At 39.8% G+C, this 8,997-nt stretch overlaps 1 pseudogene across 1 annotated transcript; it reads left to right on the top strand.

Moving 5' to 3' along the window:
• Window positions 1–7,111: 7,111 nt before the first annotated feature.
• Window positions 7,112–8,001, top strand: LOC308244912 (mitochondrial fission factor-like; annotated as a pseudogene). The gene has a single exon. The product of its transcript is annotated as a mitochondrial fission factor-like (transcript).
• Window positions 8,002–8,997: the final 996 nt, after the last annotated feature.

Here is an 8,997-nt window from a genome sequence, read left to right as displayed (position 1 = left end):
GGCTTAGTCATCGCGAAACCAGAATCTAAGGCCTGAGGTCCATTTGCGCAGCCCACCAGTTTGCAGCTCCCAGTGCAACCTGCACTGACCGCTATGTGGCCTGCTCTCTTTCCCCAGCATCTTTCACCACAAAGAAGTGAAACTTAAGAAAGTTACCCAAAAAACCAACCACCTTCGTTTCATTCTTCCAACACTACCATGCTCTCTCAGGAGCATGACACTGAAAAGCAGAAGTTTGCAACCATAAAATATGCCTCTTGGGGATATTGGTTATTTTAAACTGGTTATTTTTTAAGGCCCAGAAAGCTCTGTGAAGAACTTTTAACTTTCCTTCTAACTGCTAAAAGAATTTAAGATGGGAAGGCTGATACCAGGCTTTAGGAAGGAACTACCACAGCAGACAGTAGTTCACCTTCCTATGACCCCTACCTTCTTCTCCTTAGTCCGGAAGGACACCTATGCCTCATATTGCCTTACTGTCTTTGTATTCTCATGCTTATGTGAATTCCTGTGTGTATTAAATTTGATTTTTTTTCTCCTGTTTATCTGTCTTATGTCATTTTAATTGTTGGGCCAGTCTTAAGAACCAAGAGAGGAAGGGGGGAACTATCCCTTCCCACACAGCCCACTGCCCTCCACCTGAAGCGTGACCCACAAATCTCTCTTATGCAGGTAAGTCAGTAGAGAAGGGAAATCCTGAAGTTCCCAAATTATATCTTAACCACAGTGTAACCTAATAAAGATTCTTTGAAATGAAGATCACCTGAAGTCCTGCAAAGTACTAGTAACCAACCTAACCTCTTCTGCTCTGGAAATAGAAGGGAGACGGAGACATGGGAAACCTTTTGCATAGTTGCCAGGGCTATGGATAAACCATCTGCTTCCTTTGTTCCTATAATTTAAATAAAACACAAACCACCCCAATTTTTTCTTTTCTTCCCCAAGTTCAGGGATACTTGTAGAGTAAATAACAAATAAATAATCTCACAACCAAAAATAAGACATATTGCAGTTATAAAGGGGCTATGTAAATGTTTCCCCATTAAACCTTATAAAAATACATCAAAGTCATGTCTTAAACCGAGAGACTTCTGTGATGGAAAGTGCTGTTTTGCCTTCTGAAAACTAATATTCTCTTACTCTTGTTGACTCTTGCCCCACCCTACAATCCAATCTCCTTCCTGCTTTTCCTTAGCATGAACACCGAATCTAGTCAAGCCATTGCCTGCCCCCTTCAAAGTCACATAGGCATCACTTTTGTCCCTGTTTTGTGGTACACCTTCTTTCTTCCACGGGATGATTTTTCTCCCTCCAGACAAATCCAACGCATCGTTCAAAACCAACCCAACTAGCTAGGCGTTTCTCTCCATGTGTTCCCAAACCCAGTAAAACACAGGCTTTGTGGGGTATGAATGCAATAAGCGTTTGTGGATTCTGCTTCTATTCCCTCTGACATTCTGTTCTGAATGTCAATAGTATTTGCTGGTCCAACAATTGATAAAGCGTTTAGGTATGTTACGTTACTAGCATTATTCATATGTAACTTTGTCTCATCAACTGGGCAGGAAAAGCATTTCGTCTCTTATTTCAAATGACAAGCCTGTGCTTTTTCTTTTCTTTTCTTTTTTTTTTTTAATCTAAATGAGGACTCCACATGACATGCCTACAAATCTAAGGGAAGAGCAGGAACAGTATTTTACATTTTATTCATATTCCTCCAGGTTCCAATTCGGACTTATGCGCATATGTATTCAACAAATAATAGTTGCTTGATTGTTTGCTTGATAAATTTGAAGGCCTCAAATTTATGCAGGCTATTGCTAAGGCAGCACTGTTTAAGAAAAAGTATACACTCCCACAGTTTAATGTTTTAAATATTTTACCTGATACTTAGCTATCTGGTTTATATAACTTCTAGTAGATAGTTTATGTATTGTTTTATACTTCTGCATCTGAGTATACATACAGGGTTTGCTCAGGAATTAAAAAAATTTTTTTCAATCTTTATTATTGAAAGTATTACTGATGTCCCCCTTTTCCCCCCATTTTATCTTTTCTAGCCCACAACAGCCCCACCTCCAGGCCTTCACCCACTATTGTCTGTGTTCATGGGTTATGCCTATATGTATACAAGCTCTTTGTTTGATCACTTTCCACCCACCCACGCAATCCCGCTGTCCCTCTGAGATCCCACAGTCTGTTCTATGCTTCTATGTCTCTGGTTCTATTTTTTTTCATCAGTTTATTGTGTTCATTAGATTCAACGGATGAGTGAGATTATGTGATACTTGTCTTTCTCTGACTGGCTATTTCGCTTAGCACAATACTCTCCAGGTCCTTCCATGCTGTCTCAAAGGGTAACAGATCCTTCATTTTCACTGCTGCATAGTATTCCATGGTGTAAAAGTACCACAGCTTTTTTATTTACTCATCTACTGATGGCACTTGGGCTGTTTCCTGATCTTAGCTACTGTAAATTGCACTGCTATGAACATAGGGGTGCATATATTCCTTCTGATTGGATCTACTCCTAGAAGTGGGATCACTGGATCAAATGGCAGACCCATATTTAATTTTTTTTTAGGAAACACCATACTGTTTTCCATAATGGCTGCACCAGCCTGCATTCCCACCAGCAGTGTATTGGGAAGTAAATAACTTAAAACTCTATAAATGTTTATTTACTGAACTAGTAAACATAATGTGCAAAGCTACTTTATGACATAAGGAAACTCGATGGGCCGTGAGTCTGTGATATCAGAGTTGTAATGAAAGCCGGTGTAAGAGAGAGCACCACCACAGCACTGAAGCCATGGCGAAGAGAGCACAGACACCACCTTTCACTGAAATGTTGAGTGAGAACACCAGGAAGATGACCAAGTGAATGGGACACACACAATTCGGAGGGGCTTCTGAGGCTTTCAGGTAGAAATATCACCTCAGCAGGGAGCTATTTGTATCTGGAACTCGGAGGAGAGGTTTGGACATAATATCGGGTGTCCCCAAAAATGTATACACACACTTTGAAAAATTATAAAGGCAGTGTTTATTAAAATACATTTCATTGTCAAAATGGAGCTATCAGCTGTTAAAGTGTGTATATATTTTTGAGACACCCTGTATATATTTGGAAATTATGGGCCTGTAGGTGGTGGGTGACATAGACGAAATTGTTTAGTGAAGGAAAACACAGGAAGGAGAGGACAGTGGTCAGGACTGAGCTATGAATATCCAGCATACAGTTGGCCAGATATAAGAAAATTCATGTGCAAAAGAGTTGGAAAAAGGTAGGCCTCAGAGGTGGAATAAAAACCCAAAGAGTATGGTGCCACAGAAAGTAAGAGAATAAAATACTGAATGGGGGAAGACATAATCAATGGTGTAAAAAAAGGAAATATTATTCCCCTTCATATTATATGTATTTTTGAGGTGATCCAAAGAGGCTGGTCATGGTCTGGTTGGAATATCAAAATGTTGTGAATAGATAGTTAATAATTTTGAAAATATATAGTTTTAGCAAAGTATGTTGGGGAGGAAATGAGTACTTTGGAGTGCAGCAACAGTTCCATGATTTCCCAAAAGGCTACTTCCTATGCATGAAGTATAAAAAGGAGGAAGAGTAGGAGGAGGGAAGCTGAAACGTACTGAGACACTAAGTCTAACACTGAGCATCTTTTAACTCATCTAATCCCCAGCAGCTCTCTGGAACACGTGTTGTTATGCCAATTTTTCAAAGGAGCAATTTGAGGCAGATAGAGGTTGAACACTTTACATCATTTTATTCTTTATCAAGGTCTGTCTAAAAATATCTTGAGAAAAACCTTTTACATATGGATAGGTCCCTTACAGAGTAACCCTAAGCAACAGAATTGAAGGGGCTTGGGGTATTGTTCTTCCCACATATTCAGAGAGGGATTCGTAAAAGTGTGTTAATCTTTTTACACTAAAAAGAATATATCATTATTAACTTAATGAAAATATTCATATTTAAATTTAAAAAATCCTAGGTCCCTAGGTTTGGGGTAGAGAGAATGAAGCATTTATTCCAATTGGCTAAGTTCTGCCAATTCTTTGCGTGTCTTTAGAATCTAATATTCCCTTCTTGTTACCATCTCAATTCTGCTTCTGATTCCTAACATAGTCCTTGCCCACAGTCTTCTCACTCATACATCTTGTGTACCACTGACATGTATTTCTTTATAAGAAACTCTTTTAATCATACCATCCTGCACTTAAATAAGGACTCCCAACTACCCTCATATATGTATCTAAAAATCCATAGCTTAGCAAGCAGGATGTACCACAGTTTCACCAATCCTTATGTTCAGTCGCACATCCCCATGCAAACAAGTGCCTCTAACCAAGTTATTCCACCCATGTCCCTACCTTTCTTTTGCTTGCTCCACTTACGTAAGCTTCTTCATTTGAAATTGTGTCTCCATTCCTCTGCCTATACTCCAGATCTCTCCCATCTTCGGATCCCATCCTTGAAGGTTTCTTCTGAATGTTTCTTTTCCACCCACACCATTGGAGGCCATGGTGGCCTTTCTCCTAGTGATTTCATGCCACTATCTATAAACCTCTTTTAGCAGTGCATCTAGAACTGTTGCAACATAATGGGTTCGGAGTCCCACTTTGTTTTATTATCTGCATGTTAGATTTGCATGATTTGCCTTTTCAGCTTTTACACTTAAGGGCAGGCACCAATTAAACACCAATACAAGGCCATCTGTCTACACATTATTACTCTTTCTACTCTGGTTTTTTCTTAAGATTTTTAAATTGACATATACACACATATGTATATTACACTGTAATATGCATAGAAAATTTATTCAAGGAAAAAATAACTTATTAACAAAGTTTACTTTTTTGCATATCCAACTTTTGTTTTATATTACTTTTCTATGTTGGAATGTTTTTATCATGAGCAAGTATTACTTCTGGAAAAAAAGAGGTGGGCTGATGAACAAAAATAGATCCAGAGACATAGAAGCATAGAACAAAACATCAAAAACCTCAGAGGGAAGTCTGGGGAGGATGGGAGGGGAGGGTAAGAGATTAGCCAAAGGACTTATATGCATGCATATGAGCATAACCAATGAACAAAGACAGTAAAGGGGGGCGGGTGAGGGCATATGCTGGGGAGTGAGAGTGGCCAGGGAAAGGTCAAGGGGGGGGGGGGGAAGGAGACATATGTAATACTATAAACAAGAAAAAATTTAAATTTAATAAAAAAGAGGTGAAAAAAAGAAAATGGTGATTTCTCAGGTCAAGGAAGAGATAAAAGGGAGAACAGAGAATTGAATAAAAGAAAGAGCTGTGAATAAAGAAGAAGAAAACAAAGGCTCTGGCCAATAATAAAATCCAAAGTCAACATCTGGATGATGACGTAGTGGGCTAGGCTCCCCCTGTTGCTAACTGAAGCTTTAGTTTCAGTCCCACTCAAATTCTAGTTGCTGTCCTATGTTCTGGGACAATGAAGGAGGAAGAAGATAAATTCCAGGTGGCAAGGGCTTTTCATGTATCTGCTTTCAGCTGGCAGAGGAAGCCTTTGTGTTCAAAATCTTGGCTCATCTCATAGAATGCCCATCTGCATTTTCTGCCAGGCGATGGATTTTGTGCTACAAGAGGCAAGTATCACAAGTCATTAATTATACCAGATGGTGGTGGCAGACTTAATAGACAACATAAATCTGCTGGGGAAACAAACATCAACAAATCACTTCAGGAAATAGCATCCATCCATATATCATTCAGTCACTAGTTTTGCCACAGTGGATATCAGTCATTGAAGGTACAATAGCCATAAATTAAGTAAGTCATCCAGAAATCCAGATAGGAAATTCCTATTTTTATAAAATGTAAGATCCCAGAATGACCAATTTTAGGGGGGAAAATAAAATTTTCCTCTATATTTGAACAGAAATATAGCTCAGTGTGCAGCAGTCATAGTGCAGGCTGCATGGAGCCCTGTGAAAACAGAAAATTGATGAAGAACATACTTGTTACAGTGGCAGGTACACGGAACTTGTGACAGTTACCCTTCTGAGTAGAAAATGATACTGCATTAAGGTACCAATGATGAGATCAAAAGTTATCTGTTGAATCTTTTGGTAGGCCAATTTTCGTTGTCTGTTTGTTTTCAGCTTATGTTGTAAATTTTCCCTCAAATATGACAATAAATCTATCTTTATTGCTGGAAAGCTACTCAAATGGCTTATTCTACAGATGGCAGGACAGTAGAATCATTTTTGAAATGAAAGAGAGCCAATCATTATGAACACAGAAGATACCTGTAACTCCTATCAGTGGGGAAAAAATGTTAAATATTATTTCAAGAATCTTACCTGTTGTTTTGCTTTTGATATGAGATAGAGATACCACTTAGGACCTAGTAATAGCTTACCTCCCACTATTTTCCATAGAATACTGTCTTGGTCTACCCTCTTTTCATCATGTGACCATGAACTCCTCCACCACCACCATTCTTGCATCCCTTCCTGCTCCTTGTTGATGCTCCTTTGCCCCCAATACCTCCTGCTGGAGCCTGTGGGCAGTGACCCTCACCAGGGACCCTCCAATTGTCCCAGAGGGTCAAAAGTAGCTCTAAATCCAGTATGTGTACATTGAAGCAAATTAAAGGACTTCATATGAAGCACAGAAGCAAATAGTGGCAAATAGCAAGTAGTAATGGTATACATTTCTGGAAAAGCAATTTCTGTGTTATTATGTACACCTCCCCAAAAGTCCAGATCTGTAGGGGAATTGTTGAGTAAAGTGAACTACAGGGTAGCAGTATTTTAATAGCTATTATAGACATGTATATACTATATTAAAAAATGAGTAGCCCTAGCAGGTTTGGCTCAGTGGATAAAGTGTTGGCCTGTGGATTGAAGGGTCCCAAGTTCGATTTAGGTCAAGGGCATGTACCTCAGTTGCAGGATCTTCATCTGCCCAGGCCCTGGTTGGACAAGTGCAAGAGGCATTCAATCAATGTGTCTCTCTCACATCAATGTTTCTCTCTGTCTTTCCCTCTCTCTTCCACTCTCTGAAAATCAATGGGAAAATATTCTCAGGTGAGGATTTAAAAATAAATAAGAAAAAAAAAATGAGTAAAAGAAAACCAAGTGACACACCAATAGGATGAGTGAATGGGACAGCATTTCCTTCTCACACTGCTGCTGAGATGGTGGGAATTAGAGGAATTCAGTATAAAATGGAATACACCTACTAGTAAGGTATTGGTCAGCTAATGTGGACCCGTTAAAATTAAAGGTGACACCACCAAATGCTGATCTGGAACAAGAATTCCAAGGAGGAGTTCCAAATGCTACTGTGATTATGCAGGTTCCAGAGAGGGAATAATGAAGACATTCCATTTTCAAGACCAGCAGGCCTTGACCTCTGGCACTAAAAATCTTTAAACTTCTGGCACTAAAAACACTACCTCCTGCACTTGACCTAAGTGGAAGACCACTAGATATTCTGGATTCAGAAAGACCTCCTTCAAACCCTCAAAATGAAGAAATCCATGCAGTTGGCAGGCTAAAAAGAGAGCGCTCTATGAGTGAAAATGCTGCTTCCCCAAACAGACAGCTGGTCAGAACTGACTCCATGTGTCACAGGTCAGATTTTGTCCCAAGAAATAAGATTTCAAGGTTCCAGGCACTGAATTCTGCACCAGGGTACACCGTAAGAAGACTAAGTGAAATACATTGTCAAAGCCCTGTGTTGAGTGATGGGTCTGTGGCCATCATTTCCAGTCCTCACGATGAGAGTGTCAGGTATGGCATCTCAAATACAGACACAATTGAAGGAACTTTAGATGATATGACTGTTGTACGTGCAGCTTCATTAAGACGACAGATAATCAAACTAAATCGACGTCTACAACTTATAGAAGAGGAGAACAAAGAACGTGCTAAAAGAGAGACTGTCATGTGTTCAATTACTGTAGCATTCTGGCTGCTTAATATCTGGCTCTGGTTTCGCCGCTAGAGATAACCTCAACTCCAACTGAGCCATCCCACCAAGGCTAACTTAAAAAAGGAAGGAAGGAAGGAAGGAAGGAAGGAAGGAAGGAAGGAAGGAAGGAAGGAAGGAAGGAAGGAAGGAAAGGAGGGAGGAAGGAAGGGAGGAAAGGAGGGAGGAAGGAAGGGAGGAAAGGAGGGAGGAAGGAAACTGTCTTCTTTTGAATTTGTCTAGTTCAGCATTAAACATTAAAAGAACTCACCATAGTAGCTCATGAAGAAGAAATATGTTCTAATGATCTTGCTAGCTTGCCCTGGAGATTACAAAACATCATACTGTTAGTTCTTTTCCATACACTTGTCATTACAATATTTTTAGCACTTGACATTTCCATTGTGAGTAAAAGGAATAACTTTTAAAGTAAATTAATAGTAGTAATATAGTCATGTGCTGCACAACGATGTTTCAGTCAACAAAGGACCACAGATACCACGGTGGTCCCATAAGATTATCCTGGAGCTGAAAAATATCCTATCCCCTAGTGATGGCTATGTCCTAAAGTCATGGCACAAGGCATTACTATTTTGGGTGGGTCTCAGCTTATGAGGAGGAATGCTATCAGCTAGAAATGCCTGGAGGCACTCACCTGGGAGGGTTTAGCTTCCCACAGACTTCTCTTCTTTCTACCAGTAGTTGGCAAACTCATTAGTCAACAGAGCAGCAAACTGCAGCTCACGAGCGGCATGTGGCTCGTGAGCAACAGTTTGCCGACCACTGTTCTAAATCAATGTTACAACTGGACTGGCCTTGTGTTTCTGATTACTATAACTGATGCCCTTCAGCTACAGCCATCAGGAAATGGATAAACAAAAGAATTTATTAGTTACAGGCCCCTAGTTGACAGGTGAGAGAAGGACGAACATGGACTGTATAGAAGTTTCTAGAGGCCAAGCCTGGGAGAAGTATCTATTCCTCCATCCACATTCCATTGACTAGAATACAGTCATATTACCCCACCTAACT

This window comes from Plecotus auritus (assembly GCF_963455305.1).
Source record: "Plecotus auritus genome assembly, chromosome: 3".
NCBI lineage: Eukaryota > Metazoa > Chordata > Mammalia > Chiroptera > Vespertilionidae > Plecotus > Plecotus auritus.
Note: the sequence above shows the minus strand (reverse complement) of the source record. Positions and strands in the feature narration are given on the sequence as shown.